Source organism: Bos indicus x Bos taurus, chromosome 14 (genome assembly GCF_003369695.1).
Source record: "Bos indicus x Bos taurus breed Angus x Brahman F1 hybrid chromosome 14, Bos_hybrid_MaternalHap_v2.0, whole genome shotgun sequence".
Taxonomy (NCBI): domain Eukaryota; kingdom Metazoa; phylum Chordata; class Mammalia; order Artiodactyla; family Bovidae; genus Bos; species Bos indicus x Bos taurus.
This window is the reverse complement of record NC_040089.1, coordinates 63185608-63213365: the sequence shown is the minus strand read 5'-3', so window position 1 is coordinate 63213365 and position 27758 is coordinate 63185608. Positions and strand designations below refer to the sequence as shown.

General features: G+C 41.9%; 1 long non-coding RNA gene and 2 other non-coding genes across 3 annotated transcripts in view; 2 read left to right on the top strand and 1 right to left on the bottom strand.

Annotated features, from left to right (window-relative positions):
- Positions 1–27758, bottom strand: part of LOC113904366 — a 41845-nt gene that overhangs the window by 12126 nt on the left and 1961 nt on the right. Inside the window, exons 2-3 of the long non-coding RNA XR_003514496.1 lie at positions 8327–9150; positions 160–439 (exon numbers count right to left, since the gene is read on the bottom strand). This is a non-coding gene — a long non-coding RNA (uncharacterized LOC113904366). The remainder of the gene's footprint in view (positions 1–159; positions 440–8326; positions 9151–27758) is intronic.
- Positions 13951–14062, top strand: LOC113904536. Its single transcript, XR_003514556.1, has one exon. It is a non-coding gene; the product is annotated as a U6 spliceosomal RNA (small nuclear RNA).
- On the top strand, positions 23340–23484 carry LOC113904512. Its single transcript, XR_003514535.1, has one exon. It is a non-coding gene; the product is annotated as a small nucleolar RNA SNORA79 (small nucleolar RNA).

The window sequence follows — 27758 nt, the reverse complement described above, 5'->3', positions numbered from 1 at the left end:
AAACAAACCAAACCAAAGACCCCTCTGTTGCCATGTCTAAAAATTCTAGGGTCCCATCTAAGATCTCACTAATGTCATGGTAGAGCTAATTGAGAGGCATTGTTTAGACCTGTGCTCTTGTCCCTAGGACACACCTTTAGTGATTTTAGAGTGACTTACCTGATTTGAAAATTTGGGGAGGTTAACTAAACATGTTATTTCAGCTTCTTGATGTCTTTCATCCCCTTGAACAGTACTGTGGGCAGCACTGGCTTTCTTTGCTCTTCCACGGGGCATTTTGCAGGCCTGCGACCAGGTGGGGACCAGAACTCAACTCAGGGTGCAGGCCCAATTTCATTCTTCCACTAAGTCACAACCTCGTGTGTACCTCTCTCAGTAGGAGGGATGACATTCGGCCTCCATCTTTAATCTTTATTTTGTGTTTCATCTTGTTTAGAACCTAGGTGAAAAAAAGGAGTGTAATTTAATGGGGATCTCTTTGAGACCTCAACAAACAGTTCCTCCAATTTTCCCAGTGCTATCTTATACATGCTGAGTTCCAGTGTTTCCTAGCTGCTAGTAAGGGAAGATATAGTTTGCTATGTTCTAGAGATGCTTTTATAAAACCATCATCTGTAAAAGGTTTAAAAGTCCTGACATCAAATTCATAATAGTATTTTGCAGCAACTTCACTGACTTTATTCACATGTAAAAACAAATTCTTTGACCTGTTCATCTTCTTTTTCAGTTTGATAGCATTATCATCCTTTATCATCTCATTTATCCTAGCTCTTATTATGTTTATTTATGACAGTTATTAACGTTTTTCAGAGAGTGTCATTCTTTTTTTTCTTCCAGTTTTACTGAGATATAATTGTCATATAACACTAAGTTTCAGGTGTACAGCATAATGATTTGATTCACATACCTCATGAAATGATTATCACAAGAAGTTTAGTGAACGTCCATCATCTCATATAGATACAACATTAAAGAAATAGAAGAATATTCCTGTGATGAGAACTCAAGATTTACTCTCAATTATTTTTACATGTAATATATAGCAGTGTTAGAGGAGGGCATGGAAACCCACTCCAGTGTTCTTGCCTGGAGAATCCCATGGAAGAGGAGCCTGGTGGGCTACAGTCCATAGAGTCGCAGAGTTGGACAGGACTGAAGTGATTTAGCATGCATGCAGCAGTGTTAATTGCATTTGTCATGTACATTATACCCCCAGTACTTATTTATCCTATAACTGGAAATGTGTACCTTTGGATTGCCTTCATCAATTCCCTCTCCTCCAACCCCACATCTGGTACCCCAAATCTGATCTCTTTTTCTATGAGTTTGTTGAAGTATAATTGACCTGTATTTTGTTAGTTTCTGGCACAGGACAGTGATTGAATTTTTCTATACTTTTCAAAATGATGACCATGATAAGTCTAGTTGTCACCTGTCATCATTCAAAGATAGCATATAATTATTGACTATATAATCCACAGTGTACATTTCATACCCATGGCTAATTTATTTTGCAACTGGGGGGTTGCATGCCTTAATCTTTCTCACCTAATTCTTCCCCTCCAACACCTTCCCACATCTCTTCTCTCTAGCAATCATCTCTTTGTTCTCACAGTCATGAAAGTGAAAGTCGCTCATTTGTGTCCAACTCTGTGCAACCCCATAGACTATATAGAATTCTCCAGGCCAGAATACTGGAGCCGGAAGCCTTTCCCTGCTCCAGGGGATCTTCGCAACCTAAGGATCGAACCCAGGTCTCCCACATTGCAGGCGGATTCTTCACCAGCTGAGCCACCAGGAAAGACCAAGAATACTGGAGTGGGTAAGCCATCCCTTTTCCAGGGTCTTCCAGACCCAGGAATCAAACTGGGGTATCCTGCATTGCAGGAGGATTCTTTACCAGCTGAGCTTCCAGGGAAACTCTCTCACAGATATAGTCATTATTATTATTATTATTGCCGTGGGATCTTAGTTCCCCAACCTGGGATTGAACTGGTGCCCCCTGAATTGGAAGCATGGAGCTTTACACATTGCACAGCCAGGGAAGTCTCAATCTTTCTTTACATAATAGACAATATTTTTTATTTCCATAGAGAAATAGACTCAATACTTTTCTGAAAATCAGTGGTCTTCTCAGTCTAAAATTTCCCCCAACTTACGATAAAGGCATAGGAGCAAAACAATATTAGAAAAATAGTGGAAGAATGATTAGAAATGACAGCTGACACTCAGCCCAGGATTGCCGAGATGCAGAACATGAGTAAACAGGAGGCAACGATCTTTGCTTAAAGCCATTAATGCATGTGGGCCCAGGGCTGCCAGGTCATCTGATTTTCAAAAAGAAGCTGAAATAAGATTTTTACATTAAATTTCACCAAAAAAAAAAAAAAATACTACCTCAATTTTAAAAAGAATCACTGAGCATATCCACAAAATACATTTTTTGGCAGAATCCTCCATAATCCCATCGGGGCTGCCAGTTTGATTATTATCAGAAGCCACAGGGAGCTTCTAAGGTGGTTGGACATAGCCGACTACCTGTGTTGTGAGATCTGTTTGGGGAGGACTGGGCCCCTCTTAGGAACGGGCTGTCTTTCTTTGTAAGGACTGAGACGCTTGGAACAGGGGACAGAGCAGGTGGGGATGGTGGGATGATCCTGGCTAAACACCTAGTTTGCTTTTAGCCTGGGGCAGCTGCCGTCTATGGGGTGGCACAGAGTCGGACACGACTGAAGCGACTTAGCAGCAGCAGCAGCCAAAGCTGCAGGTGACTCCCCAGTGCTTTCTCTGAGATTCCAAGCTGACCATATCCACTCGAAGGTTTTCTTTCCCTTAATTTGTCCTTCCTTCCAACCTGTCCATTCTCACTGTTTCCATTGGAAACCAGAGAAGTTCAGCTGGAGTTTCAGATTCTGGAGATCAGTGTGTACTTGGTAAATTCTAGTCACTGCGGGACATGGCTAAACAGCTGAACCAAGGGCTGCAGTGACTAACCAGAAAGGCAGAATATCTGGGATGAAATTCAGCCACCGGAAAAAACAAAACAGCATTTCATTTGCTGTGGAGAAAATGTAATCATTAAAGAGCCCCAAATGAAGAGTACTACTTTTTTTTTTTTAATTTTTTGTCCACTCTGTGTGGCATGTGGGATCTTAGTTCCCAAACCAGGGATGGAACCTACACCCCCAGCATTGGCGGAATGGGCTCAACCACTGGACTGCCAGGGAAAGCCTGAAAACTACTTTTTATGAGAAACATGTAGAACATGTTATGCTCTCCTCTAAAACTGAGTGGCCTTTCTGAGAGGATGTGTACACATTATACACATTTACATGTTACACAATGTTTTCACACAGGTATACTATTTTAATAAGACTTTTGTTTCAATAAATTGTATTAAAAATATGTTTTTGAGTACATTTCTCTTAAGTGATTATTTGAATACCAATTTTGAAAAATTGCTTACCCAAGTTTATTGGGTCATATCCAATTGCATTATTTTTTCTTATGGGTTTGTATAAGTCTGTATTCTTTCCTTCTTTCTCTCTCTCTTTTTTTTTTTTTTTTTTGTGGCCTACTCCAAGGTCAGGCTTCCCTGGTGTCTCAGATGGTAAATTATCCATTCGCCTGCAATGCTGGAGAGGCAGGTTCTGTCCCCGGGTCAGGAAGATCCCCTGGAAAAGCACATGGCAACCCACTCCAGTATTCTTGCCTGGAGAATTCCGTGGACAGAGGAGCCTGCTGGGCTATAGTCCATGGGGTCGCGAAGAGTCGGACACAACTGAATAACTAACACACACACTCCAAGGTCATGCCGATATTTTTCTGTTATCTGCTTCTGGAAGGTTTATTGTTTTACATTTAATATTTAAAACTATAATCCACTTGGAATTAACTTCTTGTGTGTGAGGTAGGGGTCAAGTCCTTCTTTGCTTCCTTTCCTTTCCACTTCCCTTCCTCCTTCATCTGGACATCCTATTGGCCTAGAGTCCCTTACTAAAAAGACTGTCCTGTTCCCACTACACTGTATATAATTTTGTCATAAATGAAGATGTGTGAGTCTATTCATTTTTCAAGTTCTTTTTTAAATAATTTTTTGTAAGCTTTAAAACCCACCCATATGCAGTAGGCAGTCTCCAAGATGGCCCCCAAAACTCTCGCCTCCTGATATTTACACCTTGGCATAATTCCCTCCCACATCGCACCAAGATTGGTTTGTGTGACTCATAGAATGCAGCAGAAAAGATGGAATGTGACCTTCAAAATTAAGTTATAAAAGATACCACGATCTCCCTCTCTTTCTCTTTCTCACTTGTTCTTGGGGAAGCCAGCAGTCATTTCTGAAGGATACTCACACATCTTTGTGGAGAGATTCACATGGCAAGTAGCTGAGCCCTTTATCCAACAGTCCACGAAACAAGTGTGTGAGTGAACGCGGGAAGAGATCCTCTGGCCTTCAGGTGACTGCGGACCTGGCTGATGGCTTGACCACAACCTCATAAGAGACCACAGCCTCATAAGAGACCACAGCCAGAACCACCCAGCAGAGCTGCTGCCACATTCCTGACTCTCAAAAACCAAGTGAGACAATAAGTTTTTGTTGTTTCAAGTTGCTAAATTTTGGGGTAGATTGTCACACAGGGTGCATGTGTGCTAAGTCGCTTCAGTCGTGTCCGACTCTTTGTACCCCCATGGACTGTAGCCCCCTCCCAGGTTCCTCTGTCCGTAGAATTTTCCTGGCAAGAATACTGGAGTGGGTTGCCATGCCCTCCTCCAGGGGATCTTCCCCATCCAGGGATCCAACCTGCATCTCCTGTAACTCCTTCATTGCAGGCAGATTCTTAACCACTGAGCCACTGGGGAAACCCTGTTACACAGCAGTAGATACCAAATATATCATTATTCCATTTTAAAAAAGTTTACATATTCAAAAATACAAGCAGAGCTCCTAAAATTTTCACTTTATTATGAGTCGTTGAAATGATAAAGGCACTTGTAAAGCAAAGGATTACTTAATGACTAATGCCTTACACTTCTGCTTCATTGACTGAAGCCTTTGACTCCATGGATCTCAACAAACTGTGGAAAATTCTTCAAGATTTTTGGAGTATAAAATACCAGACCACCTTACCTCCCTCCTAAGAAATCTGTATGCAGGTAAAGAAGTAATAGTTAGAACCGGACATGGAACAACAGACTGGTTCCAAACAGGAAAAAGAGTATGTCAAGGCTGTATATTATCACCCTGCTTATTTAACTTCTATGTGGGCTGCCGTCTCTGGGGTCGCACAGAGTCAGACACGACTGAAGTGACTTAGCAGCAGCAGCAGCAGCAGCAGCAGCAGAGTACATCATGTGAAATGCCAGGCTGGATGAAGCACAAGCTGAAATCAAGATTGCTGGGAGAAATATCAATAATCTCAGATATGCAGATGACACCACCCTTAAGGCAGAAAGTGAAGAGGAACTAAAGTGTCTCTTGATGAAAGTGAAAGAGGAGAATGAAAAAGCTGGCTTAAAACTCAACTTTCAAAAAACTAAGATCATATCATCTGGTCCCATCAGTTCATGGCAAATAGATGGGGTAGCAATGGAAACAGTGACAGACTTGATTTTCTTGGACACCAAAATTACTGCAGATAGTGACCACAGCCATGAAATTAAAAGACATTTGCTCCTTGGAAGAAAAGCTAAGACAAACTAGACAGCATATTAAAAAGCAGGGACATTACTTTGCCAACAAAGGTCCATATAGTCAAAGCTATGGATTTTTCATTAGTCATGTATGGATGTGAGAGTTGGACCATAAAGAAAGCTGAGCCCCGAAGAACTGATGCTTTTGAACTCTGGTGTTAGAGAAGACTCTTGAGAGACCCTTGGACTGCAAGGAGATCCAACTAGTCCATCGTAAAGGAAATCAGTCCTGAATATTCACTGGAAGGACTGATGCTGAAGCTGAAGCTGAAACTCCAAAACTTTGGCCATCTGATGCGAAGAACTGACTCATTTGAAAAGACCCTGATGCTGAGAAAGATTGAAGGCAGGAGGAGAAGGGGATGACAGAGGATGAGATGGTTGGATGGCATCACTGACTTGATGGACATGAGTTTAAGTGAGCTCTGGAAGTTGGTGATGGACAGGGAAGCCTGGTCTGTTGCAGCCCATGGGGTCTCCAAGAGTCGGACATGACTGAGCCACTGAGCTGAACTGAATGCCTTACATGTCACAAAATCACAGGCAGTTTTGACTTCAAGCCACCAGTGCTACAGAAAGTATGTGGCAGCTAGAGATAGAATGAGAAATGCAAGATTAAATCTGGGATTCCAGGATAATTTCTGTGGGTCCCTCCTTCTGGACAATTTATGATTCTGGTAGAAGCCAAAGAACTCTATTTCTCTAAAATCCTTATGATAAAGAGTGCTCACCTTTCTTCATCTCTCTTTATTCCTACAGCAGTCTTAAGTAATTAAATTGCTTTAAATACCAGCTGGAAAATGCAATGAGTATTTAAGATACAATGTGCAGAGCACTTTGCCTGGGGCACATAGTCAATGAAAGGAAGTCTTAGACTGAGTAAGCTGAGGTCTTTTTGGTAAATTGATGTCTTTTTGCTCTTGGCCATTAGAGCTGGGATGAGCCATACAGGAGCCATGCACCAGCTGGCCCAATAAGTGGTAGATTCCTAAAGGCAACCTGATCGTTCCTCAGGCCTGTGGTCTTGGTACCACTGCTTTCCTGTTGTAAAAAAAATCCCTGGGCATACGGAAGGGCGTGTTGCAAATACAGATTCCTGAGCCTCACCCCTGGGCATTCTAAGTCATTAAGTTAGAAGTCAGGTCAGGAAATGTGCATTCGTGACAGCCTCTTATGGAGATTCTATGGACATCCAGGTTTGAGACTGACTTCTAAGAGACTCCCAGTGGACTGGTTCTGTTACCTCCAAGTCTTACGTGCTCATTCTATCTCTCAGTCCAAAGCCTTACCATAAAACTGTCCCTGATAATTCCTGAGACTCTTTTGTTTCTGGGGACCTACATGGCTTTGGGGCACCTTGCTTCTTGTACAGTTTCTGCTCCTTTTGCTTTCTTGGTTTGGGCATCACCTGATATTTTCGGAAAGAACTTCCCTACTCCAAACTTGGTCCTTGGGAACTTCACCCTCAGCTTGGTCCTCACCAGCTCCCAGGGAAGAATCATATCATTTTGCTTAAATGTCATATTTAAAACTGAGTGCCTCCCTCAGTGCACGCACACACACACACACACACAAACACACATAACACATATACTTCCCATGCTCTCTCCCACCCAGGCAGGAGCCAGTGAAGGATGGAGAAGCCAGATGGTTCCACATTCAGGTTCTTGAAAGCCTTGTCTGAAGCCCTCCATACTCACTTCTATCCGTCCACTCCCTTCCCTGTAGTATCACGGTCAAATGAATGTGGACACTGAGCTCTGGATTTTGTTGCTTTCAAAAACATTTTTTGGGGTATAAAAAAATTAAACTCACACAGCAAGTAGAGAGAACAATACAACAAATCCTCATAGACCCATTCACCCAAATTCAGTAATTATGAAAAAATTTGCCACATTTACTTTATCTACTCTTTTTCTCCCTTCTGTTGAATTCTTTCCTTTCAAGCCAGCTTCAGACATTTCAGACATCTAAATTGGGCAATGCTATGAGGCCGTCTTTCTGGTAAATCTTCTGTTTTCCTGTCTGGAAAACTACGACTTAGAGACCAATCATGGCCTCCTTCATATGCTTCTGTATCCGATGCCCGAGCCCATGATGTCAATGTGCATCTCTGTATTACCACATACATTTTCTTAAACATGTTTCTTGTCTAAATCAAGATCCAAACCAGGTCCACAAATTACGTTTAGTGGTTTGTCTTTTATACCCATTTTAATGTAGATTTCTCCCCACCCCACAAGACATTGACCTGTTGCAGTAACTAAGTCTGTTTCCCACAGCCTTCCCAACATTCTACATATGTTAGTATGGCTCCTTTGGAGTCATTCAACTTGCTTCCCTCTCTTCCTTGTTTCCAGAGGCTTGATTAGGTTGCTTCATTTTTTTAGGCAATAGGTGATGCCACAGGCTTTTTCATGGAATACCTCAGAAAGCCTGTAGTGTCTGGTTGTTTTGCTTTTAATGATGCTAAGACCATTCAGTGGCTTTAGGGGGTGACCAACCTGATAGCTCGTTCTAAAACTTCCTAGAACCGGTTCATCACATCAGTTTCATCCATTGACAACCCAAGTGAGTTCTGAGGAATTTCTGCTATAACAGCACAACTGGCCCACTGGTTAAGTCTACCCACAGTCATCCATTGTGCTTCTTTGTTCTGAACCTCCAGGAGATGCGGCTTCCTCTCGTGACTGTATCGCCAAACTCTAGAAAACTGCTTCTTAACCCTTTAATGTGCATATAAATCCTATTAAAATATAGGTCTAATTTAGGAGGCTTGAGGTTCCATATTTCTAACCAGCTTCCAGGCTATTCCAAAATTGCTGATCTGTGGCTATACTTAAGTGAGCAAGGCCCTGCTGCTGTTGCTGCTAAGTCGCTTCAGTCGTGTCCGACTCTGTGTGACCCCATAGACGGCAGCCCACCAGGCTCCCCCGTCCCTGGGATTCTCCAGCCAAGAACACTGGAGTGGGTTGCCATTTCCTTCTCCAATGCATGCAAGTGAAAAGTGAAAGGGAAGTCGCTCAGTCGCGTCCGACTCTTAGCGACCCCATGGACTGCAGCCTACCACGCTCCTCCATCCATGGGATTTTCCAGGCAAGAGTACTGGAGTGGGGTGCCATTGCCTTCTCCGAGCAAGGCCCTAGGGCATTTCTAATAACTAAAATCCCACAGGAACCAGAAGGAGCTATGTACAGGCCACTCAGAGAATTTCAAGAAACTGGCCCTGAGAATCAGGGAGTATATCTAAATTGGGCAACACTATAGGGCTGTCTTTGTGGCAAATCTTCTGTCTTTCAGTCTGGAAAACTGCTGCTTAGAGACCAATCATGGCCTCCTCATATGGCTTCTGCATGCAATGCCCGAGCCCATGATGAGACCCTTCTCACTGGGTTGGACCACTTAGATTTAGCCTCTTCCTTCTCCTCTCCTTGTGCATGTTTCTGCTGTTAAGTCCTGCAACAAGAGATGGGAAAAGTGCAGTTAGAAATGTTCTATGGTCTGGTTGTCTCCAGAACTTAGTATACTGGGAAGTACGTGGACCAGCATGTGCCATAGAGGACTGTCTGCTATCTCCAGAGTACCTTGGAAAAGGTCAAGGCTTTTGGCCAGACCCCCTGGAAGAACTGACAACATGTGATGCAGGGGAGGGAAGGGGCTGTACCAAGACCAGGGTAATAAAAGCAAATTGTCCCCAGCAGCAAAAGTCGTCTGTCCCCATAGACGACTGCCCTAGAGTTTTTGCTGTCCAAATCTCAATGCTCCCAATGGGCAACCACTCACTCATATCTCTTGGCTTGATGTCCTAGATCATGTACTAGTTTTGAGCTCTCCTAAGGCTTCCCTGGTGGCTCAGATGGTAAAGAAACTGCCTGTAATGTGGGAGACCCATGTTTGACCCATGTACAGTTCTAAATTGGGCAACACTATATAGGGCTGTCTTTCTGGCAAATCCTGGGTCAGAAGGATCCCCTGGAGAAGGGAATGGCTACCCACTCCAGTATTCTTTCCTGGAGAATTCCATGGACAGAGGAGCCTGGTGGGCTACAGTCAACCGGATTACAAAGAGTCGGATATGACTGAGTTACTAACACTTTAACGCTTTGGCTCACTCACTTAAGCTTTAAGGTCCTTCCAAATACCCTCTCTGGTATTTTTGGTTCTATCTTCCAATTTCATGCACGCTTTGTGGCTCTGCTTACACTTGTGATTATGGTGGGGGGATGGTCACAAATCTTGGACAAAGACAGCTCCCTCCTACATGTCGCGCTGCACACTCCACATCCGGCCACATTCAACTCAGGTCTCTGAGTGCAGAAGACCAGTTGGGATGAATCGGAGCGACTGGAGTTAGACCGGGTAACATCTTAATTCCTAGATGAGGTTGCCCTGTGTGCACTGAGGAACTGCTGAAGGTTATCAAGCAGGAAAGCAGCAGTTCCATGATATTAGGTTATTTGAATATGTTTTCCAGGTTGAGACATTTTTAAGAGTACTTTGAGGCATCAACAACGAGCATGCCTCATTAAAAATCTCAGAACATTCTGTCCTCCTGTAGCCCAGCCATGGTCTCTGGGTTCTCACTGTGACATTTCCCCCGGGGTAAATGTCTTCTCATCTCAGTTTATTTATAGTTCATTTAGACCATCAAAGCAATAATAATTCCCAAAATAGAGAGCATTGCTCTGATGATCAATGGGATACATGAAAAGCAGTTTAATATAAAAGTGAAAATGAAAAGGGTGTTTTTTGTGGGGGTTTTCTGGGCTGCAGTAGGTCTTCATTGTTGCATGGGTTCACGAGTTGGGGAGCACTGAGCTAGTTGCCCTGTGGTATGTGGGATATTAGTTCCCTGATGAGGGATCAAACCCATGTCCCTTGCATTGTAAGGTGGATTCTTAACCACTGGACCTCCAAGCAAGTCCAAGAGAGTGGTTAATATAACTAACAACTTTCCTCTCATTCACTCTATCAACTCAATTTGTGTTATTTCTTTCAAGACCATGCCTAAGATATTTTTCTTCTATGAAGCCATTCCTGACTAAATCTACCACATCTTGAATCAGGAAGAACTTTACATTTAAAGCTAGGAGGTATCATGATACAGACTTTAGAATAAGGCAGATAAAGATTTGAATCCCAGATCTGTTACTTACATTATCCAAAACGAAGGTCAAATTTATCATCTGTATTATGAAGCTATCAATTCTGTGTTATCTCTATTGACACTTATTTTTAACTCAGTGGCAGTCTCCCACTACTTTCTTGTTAAGATAACCCAGATCTATTCAAATATTGAGTGGAGATTTCTTGATCTCATGAAAGATGGATCCAGCTCCTGATTTGTACAGATCACGTGACCCAGTTCTGGCCAATGAGATACAAGGTGAAGTCTGATGGGGGCTTCTGGGAAAGATTTTCATCCCTAAAGTACGTGCTCTATCTACCTTCTTCCTGCTTTTAAACTTGGTTGTGTAAGAACATGAAAGTTTCTACTGTGAGAGGCAGATGAGTGCCAAGACACTGACTCAGAACTCTGAGTTATGAAACTGCTGACCAAATGCCAGCAATGGTGTTAAGTGCTGGGGAGACAATGAAGAGCCAGTAACAGATATCATCTCTGCCCTCCTGAAGCTCAGAGTCTAGTGGAAGGTGACGGCCAGGGATCAGACACTGTGCAAGTAAATATGAAATCACAACTGTGACAAGTGTTTTCAAAAAAGAGGAACATGTTCCTGGATTAATAAATCATGGAGAAATGTATCTTCCCAATATACCTATACATGATCTGGGAGAGTAGAGGATGCTTCTCTGGGGATGAGATGATACAGCACTATCTGAAGGAAGGTTAGGAGCTAGTTGGATGAGGGATTAAAGAAACCAAGAGATTTAGGGATACAGAACAGCAAATGCAAAGACCCTGGGAAAGAGGGAATATGATATATTTGCAATTGTACTTTTATTTTTTAATTTAATTTTATTTGACCAAAGTTGTATATTTGTGGATGTAAACTACAATGTGTATAAACTATATGTAATTTTAAAAGTCAAATAATTACCTTGAGTAATAATATTGAAAATGATACACATTAATATCATCGAAAAATATCAGTCCATGCCTCGCTCCTCCCCACTTTCCAATCCCACTCCTCAGGGGCAACTCTTTTTCATTATTTGAGCTTTCTTTTTCAAATTCTAGCATTCACTTCTATATTTCTAAGTAGTATGCTGAATGGCCAACCAGAACACAATTCTGTGACCCAGGTCTGGCCAATGAGATAGAGGCATATAGGAGGCTTCTTCAGTGCTGGCATTTCTTTCTTCATGAATGACTTAGTTGAGGTAAGCACCATCCTCTCCTCCTCCTTACTGTCTTAAGCATAGATGTAACAGCTAATGTTGAAGGGGTCATCTTGTATCCATATGAAAAAGGCCAAGAGACGCTCAGAGATACCACAACTGAGTGTTGGGACCAATGCTAACTTTCAGAGCTTTTTTTTTTTTTTTTTTTTAATGAGGAAAACTAAATCCCATCCTTCTAAACTACTGTTAATCAGCCTTGATATTACTAGCAGCCAAAAGCATTTCTAATTGATGTTTAGTTGCTACTTTCTGATTTATGAATTTTGGGCAATAGGTATTGACTTTCTGTTACAGAAGATGACTATTTTGAGCTTCCCAGGTGACACTAGTGGTAAAGAACCCACCCACCAATGCAGAAGATGTAAAAGAAGTGGGTTCAGTCCCTGGGTTGGGAAGATCCCCTGGAGGAGGGCATGGCAGCCTACTCCAGCATTCTTGCCTGGAAAATCCCACAGACAGTGGAGCCTGGTGGGCCGCAGTCCATGGGATCGCAATGAGCCAGACATGACTGAGTGACAAAGCACTCACACACGCACATGGTAATTTAACTCACAATTTCCCACATCGTCATCACCCACCTAATACCAGTATCTTCCTTCTTTCATCTTCCAGTTGAGGTTTATCACCAGTTTTAGTAAATTATCATTCAGTAATTCTATTATGAAGATCATATGAATATTATTCACTGTTGAACCAAGTATGTAGTAAGATTAATTTGATTATATTTCCAGTCTTGTGTAATTTCCCCCAGAATTACTGAATGCTAAATATTTGTTAAGCTTTCTCTGTACCTATTCCTAATACTTTTCATACCCTCAAACACCATCTCAATATAATTTTCCATCATGTTAAACTTAATTGTTGGGTTCAACCCTTCAACCCCACCCCAAAACCTCTGTTGGATGAGAGAATTTAGTTGCTCTCTAAGCCTGTTAAGCCATTATCATTTTCTGCCATCCCTCTAACTTTCTCTTCTGTTGCCTCCCCTCTTTCCTGAATCTTAAGACTATCTCTTTCTTGGTTCTTTCTGTTCTCCCATGTCTTAATAGAGCACATTGTCTAGTATCTTTTTGAGAAAGGATGCAAGGTTTTAGAACTTGAGCTTCTGGAATTGAATTTTATTCTACTTTCATACTTCACTGATAACTTGTCTAGGCATATAATTTAGCATTTAAAGGTTTTTGTCCCCCCTAATATCTTGAAGCTGGCAGTATTGTTGAATGAGATAATATATTCTGATTCTTCTTTTTTTTTTTGGCCATGCCCCACAGCTTGTGGGATCTAGTTTATCGACTAGGGCCACAGCAGGCCGCGAAAGCCAGAAATCCTAACCACTAGTCCACCAGGGACTCCTATTTCTTCCCCTTTCTTTCTTTTTTTCTTATTCTTGATCCTTTGTGCCTGAGCAGTTTGCTCTTTGCTTGCTTCATTTTATTTTCATTTCTCTGGGCTAGAAAGATCAGCCCAGACATTTTATGAGAATTGCTTCAATTTACTTCATTTAGAACCCACTGTGCTGACCACTGTGTGGGTCATGCCAATTAGAAGACTTAAAATACTTGAGCTATTTAAAAATCATATTTTATCTTTTTTCTGATAATTTTCTTCCCAACATTTTTCCATTCTCTTTTTCTGCAATACCTCTTAGTCATGTATGAGATCTACCTGCCTGATCTTACAATTGTTAATTTTTTTTCTCTTTCACTCTCTATTTTGTTGTCTTTTTTTCTACTGTATGGGAGATTTCCTAGATTCTAACTTCAAATATACCGTGGAAGGCTCTTTTTATGCTTTCTTTTTAGCCTCTTTTTGGCTTTCATATTGATATTTTAATGTCTATGAGCCCTTTTTGACTCCCTGATGGTTGTTTCATTGCTTTTAAATAGTATGCTGGTGCTCACTTCGGCAGCACATATACTAAAATTGGAACAATATAGAGAAGATGAGCATGGCAAGTGTGCAAGGATGACAAGCAAATTCATGAAGCATTTCATTAAAAATTTTTAAAAAATAAATAGTAGCTGTTCTTATTTCATGGAGGCAATGTTTTCTCATATTTTAATTATATAATCTTTATTCCATCTTTGTACCATCTGTTTTTCTTAAAATCACTCTTTTAGTTACATTTTGGTCAAGTCTTCATTTTGGAGGCTTTTCTCAAATGTCTGACCCCTAACCTCTTATCTATATTCAAGAGTGTGGCAGAAAGAGCTCCTTAGAAACTCTCTGTATGAAGGTAGGACTTGTTGACTGATGGACTTTGTTGAAAGGAGATGTGTTAGAGAATAGCCCTCTTTTTTCTTTCTTCCTTGCTTTCTTTCATTTCTTCCTTCCTTCCTTTCGCCCTCCTTTTTCTTTCTTCTGTTTCTTCTTTCTCCCCCCACTCTCTCTTTCTTCCTGATTGGGAAACACCCACATCAGTATCTGCAGATCTTTTCTCTAAGACCTTACAATTAATCCAAAGAAAGATCTTCTGATCTCCTGCTTTGAGGGGAGGCGTGGCTGCTGGTGGGATAAGCTTGGTTCCTGGCTCACTGGGCTGGGTGGAGGAAACCAGGAGATGGTATCTCACTGATTAGCATATGGCCTTCACAAACTCTCCCTGTTATAGGTCCGGTGCCTCAGTCCTGATGATTCCCTCAGTACACCCAAGTCTGCAGTCTTCCTGGTTCAGTTTGTCTAGAATACACTTCTGTCTCCTGCCGGAATGAGGAGGGATGGTGTTATGGGCTGAACTGTGCCCCCCACCTAAATTCACAGGCTGAGGTCCTAACCCTGCAGTGGCACACTCCATTTTATTGCACTTCACTTTATTGTGCTTTATGTGCATTGTTTTGTTGTTTTTTTTTTTTTTTTTTTTTAACAAACCAAGGGTTTGTGGCAACCCTGCATCAAGCAAGTCTGTTAGCACCATTTTTCCAATGGCATTTGACCACTTTGTGTCTCTGTGTCACATTTTCATGATTTTTGCAATATTTCAAACTTTTAAATTATTTTTATATTTGTTACAGTGATATGCGATGTGCTCTTTTAAAACTTTTATTTATTTACTTGGCTGTGCTGGGTCTTTGGTGATAGTTGCAGTGAGCCAAGGCTACTCTTCCTTGCAGTGCATGGGCTTCTCACAGCAGTGGCTTCTCTTATTGCAGAGCACGGGCTCTAGGCACATGGGCTTCAGTGGCTGTGGTATGGGCTCAGTAGTTGCACTTCCCGGGCTCTGGGGCACAGGTTCAATAGTTGGGTGCTTGGGCTTGATTGCTCCGTGGCATGTGGGATCTTCCCAGACCAGGATTGAATTCATGCTTCCTGCATTGGCAAGTGGATTCTTTACCACTGAATTGCCAGGGAAGCCCAATAAGTGACCTTCAATGCTACTACTGTAATTGTTATGGTGGCACCATGAACTGTGCCCATATAAGATGGCCAACTTAACTGATAAATGTTGTGTGTGTTCTAATGTCTCCATTGACGGGCCATTCCCCCATCCCTCTCAGGCCCCCCTATTCCTTGAGACCCAACAATATTGTTATCAGGCCATTTAATAACCCTACAGTGGCCTCTAAGTGTCCAAATGAAAGGACAGATCACATGTGTCTCATTTTAAATTAAAGCTGAAAATTATTAAGTTCAGTGAGAAAGGCATATAGAAAGCTGAGTCAAGCCAAAAGCTAGGCCTCTTGTGCCAAATAATTAGCTAAGTTGTAAATGCAAAAAAAAAGTTCCTGAAGGAAATTAAAAGTGCTACTCCAGTGAACACAGAAATGATAAGAAAATGAAAAACTTATTGCTGATATGAAGCAAGTTTATTGATCTAGATAGATCAAACCAGCCACCACATTGTCTTAAGCCAAAGCCTCATCCAGAGCAAGGCTCTAATTCTCTTCAATTCTGTGAAGGCTGATGGAGGTGGGGAAGCTGTAGAAGAAAAGTCTGAAGCTAGCAGAGCTGTTTCGTGAGCTTTAAGGAAAGAAGCTGTCTCTGTTACATAAACGTGCAAGATGAAGCAACAAGTGCTGATGTAGAAGCTGCAGCAAGTTATACAGAAGATCTAGCTAAGATAATTAACAAAGATGGCTACACTAAACATCAAACTTTCAATGTAGATGAAAAACTCTTATATTGGAAGAAGATGCCATCTAGAACTTTCACAGCTACAGAGAAGTCAACAACTGGCCTCAAAGCTTCAAAGGACAGGCAAACTCTCATAAAAGAGGTTTATACATCTGGTGACTTGGTGTTGAAGTCAATGCTCATCAACCACTCTGAAAATCCTCAGGCCCTTAAGAACTATCCTAAATCTACTTTGATTGTGTTCAATAAATGGAACAAAGAGCCTGTATGATTGCATACGTGTTTACAACATGGCTAATTGAATGTTCTAAGCTACTGTTGCAGAGAAGGCAATGGCAACCCACTCCAGTACTCTTGCCTAGAAATCCCATGGACAGGGGAACCCGGTGGGCTGCCGTCTATGGGGTCACACAGAGTCGGACATGACTGAAGTGACTTAGCAGCAGCAGCACAAGCCACTGTTGAGACCTATTGCTCAGAAAAAAAGAGATTAATTTCAAAATACTGATGCTCACTGAAAATGCACCTGGTTACCTAAGAGCTCTGATGGAGGTGTACAAAGAGATGAATGTTTCATGCCTCCTAAGACAATATCCATTTTGCAGCCCATGGATCAAGGAGTCATTTCAACCTTCAAGTCTTACTAATTAAGCAATACAATGTGTAAGACTAAAGCTGCCATAGACAATGATTCTTTTCATGAATCTGGACAAAGTAAATGAAAAACCTTCAGGAAAGGATTCGTCATTCTAGATGCCATTAAAAATGGTCATTAAAAACATTAAGATGAGGTGACTCATGGAAAAAATGTCAAAATATCAATATTAACAGGAGTTAGGAAGGACTTCTCTGATGACCCAGTGGTTAAGAATCCGCCTGCCAATGCAAGGGAGGGACATGGGTTTGATCCCTGGTCAGGGAAGATCCCACATGCTGTGGAGCAACTAACCCTGTGTGCCATGACTACAGAAGCCCACACACCTGGAGGCTGTGCTCTGCAACAAGGGAAGCCACCGTGAGAAGCCTGCACACCACAGGGAAGAGCATGCCCTGCCCACCACAACCGGACAAAAGCCTGTGAGCAGCAACAAAGACCCAGGGCAGTCAAGAAACAAAATTAATTAATTAAAAAAACAAAAACAGGAGTTGGGTAAAGTTTGGTTCCAACCCTCATGAATGACTTTGAGGCATTCAGGATTTCAGGGAAGGCTCTTTGACATAAATCACAGCAAGATCTTCTTTGACCTACCTCCTAGAGTAATGGAAATAAAAACAAAACTAAACAAATGGGACTTAATTAAACTTAAAAGCCTCTGCACAGCAAAGGAAACTATAAACAAAATGAAAAGACAACCCTCAGAATGGAAGAAAATAATTGCAAATGAAGCAACTGACAAAGGATTAATCTCCAAAATATACAAGAGGCTCATGCAGCTCAGTATCAGAAAAACAAACAGTCCCCAGTCCAAAAATGGGCAGAAGACCCAAACAGACATTTCTCTAAAGAAGACATACAGATGCTCAACATCACTCATTATTAGAGAAATGCAAGTCAAAACTACAATGAGGTATCACCACCTCACATGGTCAGAATGGCCATCATCAAAAAATCTACAAACAATAAATGCTGGAGAGGATGTGGAGAAAATGGAACCCTCTTATACTGTTGGTGGGAATGTAAATTGATGTAGCCACTGTGAAGAACAGTATGGAGAATCCTTAAAAAACCAGGAATAAAACTATCATATGACCCAGCACTCCTACTACTGAGCATATACCCTGAGAAAAACCATAATTCAAAAACACACATGTACCCCAACATTCATTGCAGCATGGCCAGTACAGGGAAGTAACTTAGATGCTCATTAACAGATGAATGGATAAAGAAGTTGTGGTACACATATACGATACAATATTACTCAGCCATAAAAAGGAATACATTTCAGCCAGTTGAATTGAGATGGATGAACCTAGAGCCTGTTATAGAGTGAAGTCAGAAAAATAAATATCACATATTAATGCATATGTATGGAATCTAGAACAATGGTACTGATGGGCCTATTTGGAGGGCAGCAATGGAGACGCAGACACAGAGAACAGACTTGTGTACACAGTGAGGGAAGGAGAGCGTGGGACGAGTTGAGACAACAGCATTGAAACATACATTACCACATGTAAAACGGACAGCTAGTGGGAAGCTGCTATAAAACACAGGGAGTTCAACCTGGTGCTCTGTGACAACCTAGAGGGGTGGGATGGGGATGGGTGGGAGGGAGGTTCAAGAGGGAGGGGATATACGTATGCTATGCTAAGTCGCTCAGTCGTGTCCGATTCTGTGTGACCCCATAGACGCCAGCCCACCAGGCTCCTCTGTCCCTGGGATTCTCCAGGCAAGAACACTGGAGGGGGTTGCCATTTATAGCTGATTCATGTTGTTATATGGCAGAAACCAACACAACATTGTAAAGCAATTATTCTCTGATCAAAACAAATTAAAAAAAAAGATTTCAGTGAAGGAAATAACCGCAGATGTGGTGGAAATAGCAAGAGAATCAGAAACAGAAGTAGAACCTGAAGATGTGACTGAGTTGCTGCAATCTCATGATAAAACTTTCATGAATGCCGAGTTGCTTCTTATGGTTGAGCAAAGAAAGTGATTTCTTGAGATGGAATCTACCCCTGATGAAGATGCTATGAAGATTGTTGAAATGACAAGGGTTTAAAATATGACAAAAACTTAACTGGTAAAGCAATAGCAGGACTTGAGAGGATTGACTCCAGTTTTAAAGGAAGTTCTTGCTATTAAACAGTACTGCATGCTACCAAGCAATTTCTTTGTGAAAGGAAGAGTCAACTGATGCAGCAAACTTCACTGTTGTCTTATTTTAAGTTGTCATAGCCACCCAAACCTTCAGCAACCACCACTCTGATTAGTCAGCAGCCATCAATACCTAGGCAAGATTCTCTACCAACAAAAAGATTACTTAATGAAGGTGCAGATGATGGCTAACATTTTAATAATAAAGCATTTTTTTAAGCAATAAATTGTGGTATCCTACATGAAAATAAACGGAGAAGGCAATGGCACCCCACTCCAGTACTCTTGCCTGGAAAATTCCATGGATGGAGGAGCCTGGTAGGCTGCAGTCCATGGGGTCTCGAACAGTCGGACACGACTGAGCGACTTCACTTTCACTTTTCACTTTCATGCATTGGAGAAGGAAATGGCAACCCACTCCAGTGTTCTTGCCTGGAGAATCCCAGGGACGGGGAGCCTGGTGGGCTGCCATCTATGGGGTCGCACAGAGTCAGACACGACTGAAGCGACTTAGCAGCAGCAGCAGCACATGAAAATAAAAGGTACAAAACATCTTATTTCAACATAAAAATGAAACTATTTTTTCTGGAGTACATCTTGATCTGGGAAAAGGATAGATATGTTGGAAGGAAAAAAAAGAAAAGAAAAGACAACCCATTATTTAGTCCTATGCTGTTGTGCAGGGGATGATTTCAATGAAGTATTTTTTACTTAAAAGTATGCACATTGTTTTCGTAGACATAATGCCATTGCACGATTAATAGATTACAATATAATGTAAACGGAGCTTTTGTATGTACTGGGAAACCAAAGAATTCATGTGACTTGCATTATTTCAATATTCACTTAATTGAGGTGCTCTGGAATAAACCTCCAATAACTCCAAGGTATGGCCTTACCTCTGAATGTGACTGTATTTGGAGACAGGGCTTCTAAAAAGGCAGTTAAGGTAAAACGGGGTCATATGTGTGGGCCCTAATTCAACATCACCAGTGTCCTTAGAAGAGAAGATTAGGACACGTGCATGTTCACAGTGAACAGGATCTGTGAGGACAGAGCCAGTGACGGCCACCTGTAAGTCAAGAAGAGAGGCTTCAGAATGAAACCAACCCTGCCAAAACCTTAACCTGGAACTTCTAGCACCATGAGAAAATACATTTCTCTTGTTTAATCCACATGATGTGTGGTATTTTTTATGGTAGCCCTAGCTTTGCCAACAAAGTATAGTCAAAGCTATGGTTTTTCTAGTAGTCATGTACAGATGTGAGAGTTGGACTGTAAAGAAGGCTGAGTGCCAAAAAATTGATGATTTCAAATTATGGTGCTGGAAAAGACTCTAGAGAGTCCCTTGAATTGCAAGATCAAACCAATCAATCCTAAAAGAAATCTACACTGAATATTCACTGGAAGGACTGATGCTGAAGTTGAAGCTCCAATATTGTGGCCACCTGATGCGAAGGGCTCACTCACTGGGAAAGACCCTGATGTTGGAAAAGACTGAAGGCAGGAGGATGATGGGGGTGATGACAGAGAATGAGCTGGTTGGATGGTATCACCGATTCAATGGACATATGTTTGAACAAACTCCCGGAGATGGTGAAGGGCAGAGGAGCCTGGCATACTATAGTCCATGGGGTCACAAAGAGTTTGACACGACTTAGTAACTGAATGACAAGCAAATTAATACAGATAGAAGCTTGATTATACTGGGGGTGGGATGGGGGGTGGTAAGGGGACCTACAGAATCTAACAGCTTTGAATTAAAAATGTTAATCCATTCCTCTGGTTTCAGTCCTTCCACTTGCTCCCACCTTCAATGACAATTAGAAATTTGATTTTCTATGTCTTTATGAGGTTCTACAGCCTAAACAGGCTTGATCCTGTCTACAAATGCTCTGGTTCATCTTTCTCAGTTCACCTAAATCAGTTTCTACTCCTCCAGTCACTTTCCACTTTTTTTCCACCTTCCAAATTTTGTTATCTTGAACCATCTCATCTCCTCTCTTATTCTTCCATCAATGGGACTTCAGGAAGAAGTAGAGATAAAGATATGTATTCAACGCAGTATGTTTTAACAGGACCACGCTTTCTGTTGAAGAGTTACCAATGACCAGTTCAAGAAACAGAAACCTTCACTTCCCTGAAGGAGATGTGTTACTTCAGGCTACTAGCTGAAGTCCACACTGCTAGTTTCAGAGTCTGCGTGGAAACAGTGTCAATGCAAATATACATATCCATACAACTATGAAAAATAGAAGTGGCCCCAAAAAAGTGCCATTTAATGCTTAGTTGGTTAAGTTATGTATTTCTATGTCAATTTCAAATTCAGACACCCAGGTACATTTCATTCTTTACAAGGTTAATTCTTGGGGAGAAAAGCCAAACAAAAAAACAGTATTTTTATAGTGTGAAGCAATGTAGGAGATACCACCAGTCATCTACCACAGTACATTCAATGTGCTTTAGTGGCTCTGTATATGACATTCAGTGGGTGAAAAGCAGCAAAGCAGATTCAGTTGATGGGTTCCTAGAAACCCGGTATTTCTAGGAACTTCTCTGGTGGCCCAGTGATTAAAAACCATCTTCCATGCAGGGGACACAGGTTCGATCCCTGGTCTGGGAACTAAGATCCTACATACTGCGGGGCAACTAAGTCCATGTGCTGCAACTAAGACCTGATGCAGCCAAATAGATAAATAAAAGAGCTTCACGGCCCAGAAAATCACGATGGTGTGATCACTGACCTAGAGCCAGACACCCTGGAATGTGAAGTCAAGCGGGCCTTAGAAAGCATCACTACGAACAAAGCTAGTGGAGGTGCTGGAATTCCAGTTGAGCTCTTTCAAATCCTGAAAGATGATGCTGTGAAAGTGCTGCACTCAATATGCCAGCAAATTTGGAAAACTCAGCAGTGGCCACAGGACTGGAAAAGATGAGGTTTCATTCCAATCCCAAAGAAAGGCAATGCCAAAGAATGCTCAAACTACTGCACAATTGCACTCATCTCACACGCCAGGAAAGTAATGCTCAAAATTCTCCCAGCCAGGCTTCAGCAATACATGAACTGTGAACTTCCTGATGTTCAAGCTGGTTTTAGAAAAGGCAGAGGAACCAGAGACCAAATTGCCAACATCCGCTGGATCATGGAAAAAGCAAGAGAGTTCCAGAAAAACATCTATTTCTGCTTTATTGACTATGCCAAAGCCTTTGACTGTGTGGATCACAATAAACTGTGGGAAATTCTGAAAGAGATGGGAATACCAGACCACCTGATCTGCCTCTTGAGAAATTTGTATGCAGGTCAGGAAGCAAGAGTTAGAACTGGACATGGAACAACAGACTGGTTCCAAATAGGAAAAGGAGTACGTCAAGGCTGTATATTGTCACCCTGTTTATTTAACTTATATGCAGAGTATATCAGGAGAAACACTGGACTGGAAGAAACACAAGCTGGAATCAAGATTGCCGGGAGAAATATCAATAACCTCAGATATGCAGATGACACCACCCTTATGGCAGAAAGTGAAGAGGAGCTAAAAAGCCTCTTGATGAAAGTGAAAGTGGAGAGTGAAAAAGTTGGCTTAAAGCTCAGTGTTCAGAAAACGAAGATCATGGCATCTGGTCCCATCACTTCATGGGAAATAGATGGGGAAACAGTGGAAACAGTGTCAGACTTTATTTTTCTGGGTTCCAAAATCACTGCAGATGGTGACTGCAGCCATGAAATTAAAAGACACTTACTCCTTGGAAGGAAAGTTATGACCAACCTAGATAGCATATTCAAAAGCAGAGACATTACCTTGCCAACAAAGGTTCGTCTAGTCAAGGCTATGGTTTTTCCTGTGGTCGTGTATGGATGTGAGAGTTGGACTGTGAAGAAGGCTGAGTGCTGAAGAATTGATGCTTCTGAACTGTGGTGTCGGAGAAGACTCTTGAGAGTCCCTTGGACTGCAAGGAGATCCAACCAGTCCATTCTAAAGGAGATCAGCCCTGGGATTTCTTTGGAAGGAATGATGCTAAAGCTGAAACTCCAGTACTTTGGCCACCTCATGCAAAGAGTTGACTCATTGGGAAAGACTCTGATGCTGGGAGGGATTGGGGGCAGGAGGAGAAGGGGATGACAGAGGATGAGATGGCTGGATGGCATCACTGACTCGATGGACGTGAGTCTGAGTGAACTCCGGGAGTTGGTGATGGACAGGGAGGCCTGGCGTGCTGCGATTCATGGGGTCGCAAACAGTCGGACACAACTGAGCGACTGATCTGATCTCATATATATATAAATTATATATATGTATATACATACGATTTAAAAACAAACTTGGTATTTCTGCCCAGATGGCACAGAAGCGGCATTCTTCTCCCCACATCTCATTATAAGAGATTTAACATCTGATGGCTGTTCTCACTCCCTGGAGCCTTAGGTAGTGGGTTTTAATACATCATACATCTAAACAGACTTGTCTTCACTCAGGGCACTATGGGGATGAGTTGGCTATGGGGTAGCATCTACTGATTTTTGCGGAGCCAAAACAACTGAGGGAAAAAAAAGACATAATAAAGTAACAATTTGGTATCAAATACTAAAGTTTTAATTTAGGAAAATGGCATTGGCCATTATAATAGATGCTAAAAATCACCATTAAAATGATAACAGAAGTAAACACTAAAATGATAATAGAAGTTTTTCTCCCCTAGAAATTTAACTAAAACTTTAATCTCATAAATGGAATAGTTTAAAAACACTAGCTTTTTCTTATTGCTAGCTTTTTACATGAGAATTTACTTTGTTGCGGCCACATAAAATGACATCAAATACTAACCTGTGCTGAAATTCCTAAAGGTATGACAAATAATGTAGCAGATCACACGCTGTTTTAAAAAAATGCACTCAGATCAGATGAGGTCAGATCAGTCACTCATTCGTGTCCGACTCTTTGCGACCCCATGAATCGCAGCACGCCAGGCCTCCCTGTCCATCACCAACTCCCGGAGTTCACTCAGACTCACGTCCATCGAGTCAGTGATGCCATCCAGCCATCTCATCCTCTGTCATCCCCTTCTCCTCTTGCCCCCAATCCCTCCCAGCATCAGAGTCTTTCACAATGAGTCAACTCTTCGCATGAGGTGGACAAAGTACTGGAGTTTCAGCTTTAGCATCATTCCTTCCAAAGAAATCCCAGGGCTGATCTCCTTCACAATGGACTGGTTGGATCTCCTTGCAGTCCAAGGGACTCTCAAGAGTCTTCTCCAACACCACAGTTCAAAGGCATCAATTCTTCAGCGCTCAGCCTTCTTCACAGTCCAACTCTCACATCCCTACATGACCACAGGAAAAACCATAGCCTTGACTAGACGAACCTTTGTTGGCAAGGTAATGTCTCTGCTTTTGAATATGCTATCTAGGTTGGTCATAACTTTCCTTCCAAGGAGTAAGTGTCTTTTAATTTCATGGCTGCAGTCACCATCTGCAGTGATTTTGGAGCCCAGAAAAATAAAGTCTGACACTATTTCCACTGTTTCCCCATCTATTTCCCATGAAGTGATGGGACCAGATGCCATGATCTTCGTTTTCTGAACACTGAGCTTTAAGCCAACTTTTTCACTCTCCACTTTCACTTTCATCAAGAGGCTTTTTAGCTCCTCTTCACTTTCTGCCATAAGGGTGGTGTCATCTGCATATCTGAGGTTATTGATATTTCTCCCGGCAATCTTGATTCCAGCTTGTGTTTCTTCCAGTCCAGTGTTTCTCATGATATACTCTGCATATAAGTTAAATAAACAGGGTGACAATATACAGCCTTGACGTACTCCTTTTCCTATTTGGAACCAGTCTGTTGTTCCATGTCCAGTTCTAACTCTTGCTTCCTGACCTGCATACAAATTTCTCAAGAGGCAGATCAGGTGGTCTGGTATTCCCATCTCTTTCAGAATTTCCCACAGTTTATTGTGATCCACACAGTCAAAGGCTTTGGCATAGTCAATAAAGCAGAAATAGATGTTTTTCTGGAACTCTCTTGCTTTTTCCATGATCCAGCGGATGTTGGCAATTTGGTTTCTGGTTCCTCTGCCTTTTCTAAAACCAGCTTGAACTGCTCCAATTGAGAATAATGGTCAACCATTATATAAACAGTCACTAGATTAGGAATAAAACAATCCAGACGGGTAAAATTGACTGCCTACCCCACGGTTGCTACAAGTTGCTGGAAAACTCCAAATTCGGCATAATTTACAATGATGGCTTTCAATGGCTACTGAGGTGCTACTTCCTCCTGTCAGCATTCGGTACTGATGCGTTTCAAACTCTAACCTGCATCAGAATCACCTGGAGGACTTGCTAGACACACAGTCTGCTGTCCACCTCCATGAGTTTCTCGAGGCCTGGGGTGAGTTGGTGAATTTGCATTTTTCACAAGCTCCCAGGTAATCTGATGTCGATGGTCTGTCCAGGGATCTCACATTGGGAACGACTGCTGCACTTAAGAGTTTACGGAGAAAGATGTTTGAGAAAGAGAGAGAAGTACATTCTCATGTTGGGTGTGGCAAGGTTTCATAGTCACTTAGAACTATTTTGCCAACAGAATCAAAACAATTGGGTAACCTGGGGCTTCCTTGGTGGCTCACTGTAAAGAATATGCCTGCCAATGCAGGAGACATGGGTTTGATCCCTGGTCTCGGAAGATTCCACATGCCGTGAAGCAACTAAGCCCGAGCAACTTGAGCCTGTACTCCAGAGCCCAGGAGCCGCAGCTACTGAGCCCACACACGGGAATTACTGAAGCCCATGTGCCCTGGAGCCTGTGTTCCTCCACAAGAGAAGCCACCGCAGTGAGAAGCCCAAGCACTGCAACAAAGAGTAGACAGCCCCCAGCCAACCCCTGCAACTAGAGAAAATCCTGTGCAGCAATGAAGATCCAGCACAGTCAAAAATAAGTGAATAAATAAATAGTATACGTATGGCTGAGTCTCTTCACTGTTCACCTGAAACTATCACAACACTGTTAATACCCCAATGTTAATACAAAATTAAAAGTTTAAAAAGAAAGAAAAATAAAAAAAAAAAACTTCAATTGGGTAACAGAGTTAACTTCATGGTTGATGATTTTAAATTGTTCATGAGGATCTTCTCCTTCATAAATCTAACCAAACAATATAGCAGTGGGTAGTCAAACAGGGCATACTAAGCAATGTAGTCAAGGCTGAGTTGTTAGATATTGGTGAGAAAGAAGGGAATCTTGAGCACCATTGACCAAAAAAAGGCAAGGTTTGCTCATAAATTCTAGTTTTGTTTGCACAAACAAATTTGGAACAGTTTGGTAAAAGTTTTGGGATGGTTTTGGAAATGGCTTCAGATTAAAGATGTCAGATTGACCCATACTTGTTTATGTTCATTATCTCCTGAAAAGGACAGTAAAGGAAAGTAAGAGGATAAATTCACAGGGACAAAGAGGATGGAGGTGCAGTCATCTGCACAAGATATATCTCAACACAATTCTGGAAGATGGGGATGAACGGCAGAGTGGAAACTGGTTTAACAGAACTTCAGAAGCTACTCTAATGACATCCTAGAGGTCAGTATAGAAACAGCCCAAGAGATTCTTCTATAAAACACCAGATTGGGCCGGGTCTTGGAGATGCCAGAGGTCATGAGAGAGATGCTGAGGAGAGGGTGCAGGATCCCAGAAGTGAGACAGAGGCGAGAGGCTGAGAGCTGAGTGAGTGCAGATGTTTGAATTTGTTAGATCCTCAGGTCCCCTGTCCCACTTCTTGCAGCCAGGGGATTACAATGACAGTAGGAAATACAGGAGAGAGGCTTGTGCATCCGGCAGAAAGAAGAGCAGGAGTAAAGCGCCTACAGGAAAGACAGAGACTGCATACTGAGCAGTGGCTGCTCTGGATCTCTTCTGACCTGTTCTGAGAATACCAGCAGCCAGGTGAACGTACCCTCAGTCAAGGGATGGCAGATATTTCTCTTGAGATGCTGAAGAGCCCATAAGAAAAGACATCTCGTTTCTGATATTTGGGAATCTTCCTAAGGAAAGATGAACTTTGAACACGATCACCACACGGCAAGCCCATCAATGAGCAAGAACCCTTCCTCCCACCCCTATGTCTAGTTTCCAGAGGGGTTTTAAGATCTCATTCTTAAGTATGAAGCGACAGTCAAAGGTTTGCAAACATTTGATGAAAGCCTCCAACATACTGACATTTCAGAATATTAGGTAACCAAGGCACATAATTATGAAATCTCAGAATATCAGAGATAAAGAGATTATTCTATGAGTTTTTAGGAAGAAAAATTCTAGGTCACAAAGGAACGGGAATCAGGATGGCGTCAGAATTCTCAGTGGCAACACTGGCTGCTAGAAGATAAAAGAGAAATTTTTATGAACTTATGAATGAAAAATTTCAACTTAGAATTCGACACTTGGTCAAACTCCTTCAAAAGAAAGAATTGGGGAAAAAAAAGAAAGTTGAATAAGTTTTACCTTCTGAACCCATTCTTGGGCTACTACTGGAACATATGCCATGGAAAAAATAAAGCAGCAAACCAAGCAAAAAGTCACAGGACAGAGAAATGGGGCTCTTACTCTGGAGATGACGGATTGTCCCAAGATGACAACTGAGTAGCAGGTCCAAAGAGGAACTCATCTCCATTGGAACAAAAGGGCAGTGGACTTTCGGAGGGATGTTTGGGGGTGTAGGGGGTAGGATTGACTGATCATTTGAAAAATAAATGTGACAGTCATTTGATAGACATGTTGTAGAAAAAAAATATCAGATTGGAAACATCACAAACTAAGTAAATAGA